The sequence below is a fragment of the Rosa chinensis genome, chromosome 5, assembly GCF_002994745.2.
Source record: "Rosa chinensis cultivar Old Blush chromosome 5, RchiOBHm-V2, whole genome shotgun sequence".
Classification (NCBI taxonomy): Eukaryota; Viridiplantae; Streptophyta; class Magnoliopsida; order Rosales; family Rosaceae; genus Rosa; species Rosa chinensis.
In genome coordinates, this window is record NC_037092.1 from 65,712,212 (window position 1) to 65,718,574 (window position 6,363).

A 6,363-nucleotide genomic window follows, 5' to 3' on the forward strand; every position below is an offset into this window, starting at 1 on the left:
TTTAAGCAGGCATAAAAGAAGAATGTATCAATCGACATATGAAAATTTACTCGAAACTTCTAGTTCGAGTACGTTGACATATAGTCAAATAAACTATGAATGAATCATATGTGTAATTGAAGCTTCAAGTTCGAATTTTTTTTTCTACGAACTGCAAGTTCTAAGATTTCGTAATTTGAACTTCGGGTTCAAATAAATTTGGTCTTCGAAACTTCAAGCTCGAGGTGACTAAAGTGAAGCTTCAAGTTCACTTTTATACTCAAAGCTTCGGGTTTGAGTTTTACTATTAGAACTTCAGGTTCTACTATGAAATTTTGAAATTCTGGTTCAAAAATATTACACTCAAAATTCATATGTTCGAGGTATAGGACTGCTGGAACGTATGAGTAACAAAAAAATACTTAATGAAAGAAAAGAAATTAATAGATAGCGAGCAAATAAATAAAATAATAATGGAAACTTCTGGTTCCAGTAATGAAGAGAATACACAGAACTTCTGGTCTGGTTCATGAAAATCTTCTATCTGTCTTCAAATTGCACAAGGAAGCAATATTGTCTTCTGGACAAATTCTCTTTATAAGAAAAAAAATATAGTCAAGAGGCTTCTGGCATTGACTTAGTCTCCATCCTCAAACTACAGCTTCTGGAGGTGGTTTGAACCCCATTATTGAAAAAAAATTAGAGGAACTTCAGGCCCTCTTATAATTGGGGATTAAGATGAGTTTATATAACGTTGAGGATCTTCTGGCCCTCGTTAATTGCATAAGTTGTGAGGAACTCCATGTCGTAATTTCTCATTGTATAATTCTGGAGGAACTTCAGGTCCTCATGTAATCGAATCTAGAAACATGAAGTTTCGATCAATTGTGATTACAAAATTTAGTTGAATCAAACTTGAAAAAGTACATCAATATATATCATGTAAAATGACTGCATATAAAATAAAAACATACTCTTGTATCGTAGGTATGCTTTCCCAATGCTATGTTGCGACCATCGAGATATGTATTGTTCGAGTTAACGAATGTCAAGCAACACAGCAATATTGCATTAGAAACTTTGCTTATCGGATATATGAGTAAGACATAATACATGTAAGAGATGGGTGGCTGAAAATCAGATAATATAAGACCAATATGCCAATAATCAAACAAATGAATCTGCCCTCTCAAATATATGCCTGCGCACTACTTTTTGTGCCGTCACAAATCCTTACTTGAGAGAACCCATGTCTAAGTATGGTCTCGCAGTTCTCTATCTACATGAGAATTGAGGTATATGTAAATCAATAAATACCAAACCAACCTATACACAGACCATTAGTATATTGATATTCACAGTAAAACAAAACATGATTTGCTCTCATCTATGATCATATGATTCATATCTCATGCATATTTAGGGGATCAAAATAATTAGATATAAATCAATGATCACAATGATAAACCAAATTGGTATCGCAAGAAACTTTCATTGGACATGAACGCTAACTGTTCATCATGGTATCATGTATATCCAAGCAATTCGATACACACATATATATAAGATCTACCAGTATACTCATTTACTAGATAAAGAAGAACATGTAGATGATAAACCCAATAAAACAAATCATATATATCATGCACTGAGTTATCGTTATTGATCAATACAAAGGTTTGATCAAACGAGTTTGCGATAAATAAAATCAATAAACAAGATAAAACTCATAGATCAAAGTTATTGGTCAAAGCAATGGAATTGCACCATTAACCTCATGGATCATCAGAGTTAAATGAAAACAAAATAGAGCAAAGCGTGCTGATAACGTGTTATAAAGTAGGGAGAAAATAGAGAAAGAATAGTTGGGAGGAAGTAGAAGTGTTCTCATTCAATTCCAAGGTGTAACCACCATAAGGTTGATATGGTGTAATACAAATATACCACATCATTTGGAATTTATATTTGTTGAATAAATTTGAGATCTCTAGCATTACTCCCTTAGAGAATCTCGATTATAAAGATGAGTGAATCTCACCATGACTGCAACATCCTTCAAGAACATTTCATATTATTGTTGTAAATAACATTATATTTATGTGGTTGTCCACGTCAATACTCAATTAGCAATACCCTTATCATTTAAACTCTATCTCTATCTAAATGAAACTAATGAAACCTTTATTAGTGCAATATATATATTACTCGCATCTCCTAAGCGTAACTACTAGAAGTCAAGTTTTCAACTCTTGGATCCCTAGAAGAATGTAATTGTAGACCCCGTGAAATTCCGAACATCACTTTTTGACGGAATAATTTTTCTTGACCTTTGTTTGGTCAAAGACTTTTAGAAATATTTTGGGCTTGGGCCTTGGGTCCAAGAATAGCATAAGGTTAGAGTCCAAAATTTACTTTGGACACCCAACAGACAGATATGCTAGTGAACCTATCCCAATAAGTTAGTTGACCTTTGACCTGAACATCTCTCTTGATCTAATAAGGTTCTTGTAGCTCATAATAACATCTTTGCATAATTTTGAAATATACTTGTGCGTGCATTTACGATTTCTCGTTTTACTTTATTTCTTAACCATTAGTTGAATTCCTACTCGCCTTACCCGACACTTGCTCGTCAACCATCCCTCCAACTTTATAAAAATACTATTTATTTACTCCCTATGTTTTTCAAACTCAAGCAAATTTAGACAAAAATCTACTTTGCCATTTTTCTATCCAAATACAAACTTGGTGAGGCCCAATCCTTATTTGGTCTTGCCAACATCTTAATTTGAGTTTACTTGCATTTACTTATTTTACTTTTATTTTTCCCCATCACTTTGGTTTTTACAACTTCTTGTTTTTACCCAAATTTATCTGCCCAAGCTGAGCCTTTTCTCTTTCACACGCAAAGAGCTTTTCCTCTTTCCTTGTTCACGTCATAATTGGGCTGAGAGAAAGGAACCTCGTTCAGCTCCTCCCTTCCACGTTGCCAGCATGCATATGGCAACTCCTCCAAGAACATCATCTCAGACCTTCAAAAGGGAGAACCCAGCCCAGAAAACGTCATTCACTCTCCTCTTCTCGCCCTTTCTCTCTTTGCTGGGCACATCAGTCTGTTTGCGAGCTCCTAAACGCCTAGTTAGAGACCTCCGATCAAAAAACTTTCTTCACCAAAGTTATTCGTCTATGTCTCCTCTATCTAATCTCAAAATTTCAACTCCATTGGAGTCTATTTGAGTCCTGTACACCCCTCGAAGCGGAAGCTGTTCTGAAACGAGCCTGTTCCGGATTTCTGCTTGAATTTCCTCTCTTGCTCTACCCGAACCCCTCACATCTTACTTGAGACTGATACAAACACTTGGTAAGATTCTGGAACCATCAAGTTCCCCTTTCTTTCTTCAATTTTTAGGCTCCATATGTTCAAAACAACTATTCCACATATTGAGAAGTTTCTGTTGCAGTTTGCATGTTCGAGATTGAGCGAACTTCTTGGCCTGCGGCTGGACTCGATCCAATCAGCTCCCTCAGCTCTCTTTCCTGTTGAAATCCTCAAGAGAAACTCACCTTTTTGATTAGTCTTTGGTGAGTATCATCTTTTCCATAAAACTCTATATATTTTTGGTTGTTATTACGAATCCTTGAAGATTATGAACTTGTCAGTGCTGTTGTTGGTATCTTGCTGCCTTAATTTTGATTTGTTATCCATTCTAATGTCTAGGGATTCTGCTAGGTCATGGCTACACCTTGAGTATTAGAATCGTATTTGGTTAAAAGGTTATTTGTTGTTTGTAGCTGTCCAAATATCATGTTTCAATGCATTATGTCATCGAGCTACAACACCTGCGCATATAGTATTAGAAAGTAACCTAAGCTATAGATCATTAGGAGCATTAGACATGCCTCTTAAGTGTGTTGGATTTGTGCTAGAACATGGTTATTTTGAACATTGAAATCATGCTTGATCATAGAGTTTATTTGTGTTATTGTTGTCCAAACACCATGTCTTCAAAACATCATGTTAGTGAGCTACAAGACCTTCCCCTTATAGTATTGAAGGGTGACTGAATTTTTAAGCCTTTAGAAGCTTTAGATACTTTCTATAGGTGTCTTAGAGTCTACTTAACCAGCCATTTTGGGTACCAAACGAGCTTTACACAAAAGAACCAATTTATGCAGTTTTCAGTTTCCAGTATAATCTGACCCAGCTGCATTCCTTTCAAAACTGGAGCTGAACCGTTGAGAATTTGGGATCAGTTCCTTCTGGAGAAAGATAGTAAACACATATATGAACATTCCAGAAATCACCCCAAAATCATTTTTCTAGAATTAGTTATGCAATTTTGAAATAGGTGGACAGAAGCTGTTATTTCTGGAGAAAACCTGCACATTGTTTTACTTTAGCTTCTGAAACCTTTACTCTTCACATGGCTTCACTCAAAATTCTATAACCATTTCATTCTTACTGAGTTGGTTGTTAAACCATCTTCTTTCCAAAATTTTCCAAGAATCACCTCAAGTATTTTGGACACTCTTCCTTGACCCTTAACAGTTCCTACTTAAACTCTGTTTCCAGCTTTTGACAACTTGTCTTCTAAAGGTGTTTTTGCCACTTTTTCCTGAAAACCAACTCTCCCTTAGAGCCCGAATGGTCTGGTTATTAGTTAGTAATTAGGTTAAAGGAAAGGTTTTCTTCGGAGAGTAATGTGAGTGAATAGCTAGCCTAGTTTATCGTGATTAATGTCACTTATTTGGTCTAGGCTTGATATCTTGGTAGGATCTTGTGAAGTGGTGGTTGCTACAAGGTTGCATTGAGGCCAAGTGCTGCAAGAGAAAGCTCGAGTTCCAGATAGGGGATGCCTTTAACTCTAGCTATGCTTTTCTTGCATGTACTATGTTTTATATGAGGCCTCTTGCATGTTTTGGAAATTATCTGTTTTTACAACTTGAAATGGTTTGCGTAGATTGGATTGATGTGTTGGCAATTGATGGGGATGTAAGGAGAGGTCAGTTCCTCCTTGAGCCACCGGTGGTGGGCAGTGTGCACCATGCCCTTGATTATTGTTATCTCCCCTTTTGTCTCTATCGTTGTGATTATTGAATTCCAAAAAGTGATTGGCTAGATGGATGGTTGTGATGGAAGTGTGAAAGATGATCAATTGCCGTGGGATTGTAGTTACGTGGTGACGAACACGTGGAAGCGCAAACCGGTTTTTATCTACTTCTTTTATTCAAAACGATAAACCATATTTTTTAAACTTAGATATGGGGGCGGGCATGGGCAATGACTGGATGTAGGAGCCTAACCCCTACTTTAGTTTGTTTTGCAGGCTGTTGTTGTCGAAGCTTGGGTACGGAGGATAATCCTTTGAGGCCAAAATTTGTTTTGTTTAAAGTTTATTTTATTTGGTTTGTTTGATTTCGTTAAATTTTTGTAACGTTATGTATGGTTGATGATGTGTGTGATTGCTTACCACCAAAGTGGAACCCTAGGGTTAGAACCTCCATTTGAGTTTAGGTCCTAGTGGGCTAGACCTAGAAGACTCACGTAACTTACCATTCAATGAACTTAATGCAAACTTGGGCTAAGAACTAAAAATTGATATAGGTTCTAAAACTCAACACAACACCACCTTCCTTTCCTCTTCCTCGCCTAGTTCGTAATCTTGTGATTACGAGCCAAGCGAACTATACAAGCCCAAAAATTTCGGGCTTATAGATTTCTTGTTTTCCAACCTAAAGGCCTTGTCTCTTTGAGGAATTCTAGGCCCAAAACACTTACTCCAAGTGTCGCAGGTGTAGGGTTCCTTGGGGAGGCGGCGCTGTGGTAATCCGGTCTCCGGGTCGCCACAGTAATGTTTTAGGCTACATGCATAACTCTCATTAATCAGGTATGTCTTGCATACATGTGCATGCTTGTCAAGTGTTTAAGACTGAACCTGTTGTTAAATTCTATTGTAGGATGCGAACATCTTTTCAATCCTAATGTGTTATTCTGCGAATTTTCCTAAGGTTTTAACCATAGAATCAATTGCTTCTTAAATTGTTTATGGGCTTTTCTAAATGACGATTTTATTTTAATCCACTCTTTTTAAAACACATCATGAAGCCCATGTACATCAGAAACCCTAGCTCGTACTCTCTCTCTCTCTCTCTCTCTCTCACACACACACACAGAGCCCTTCCACTAAGGGATCCCTTTTTTGGTACTTTCTAGGGATAGGGCATAAGACCAACTTTTCGATCACATTTCGGGATCTCAACCATTTAGTTTTTAGGTCTTAATGTGTAGACCGTTTCTGCAAATTTTCAACCAAATCGGTGATCGTTAAGCTATCAAACTAGATTAAATTAATGGACGAACCAAATCTGTCAAACTTGGACCAT

The 6,363-nt window shown here is 36.8% G+C and overlaps 1 long non-coding RNA gene across 1 annotated transcript; it reads left to right on the forward strand.

The window, feature by feature from the left end:
* Positions 1-2,919: 2,919 nt before the first annotated feature.
* Positions 2,920-4,813, forward strand: LOC112201873. The gene is made up of 3 exons (XR_002936937.2): positions 2,920-3,340; positions 3,455-3,561; positions 4,754-4,813. It is a non-coding gene; the product is annotated as an uncharacterized LOC112201873 (long non-coding RNA).
* Positions 4,814-6,363: the final 1,550 nt, after the last annotated feature.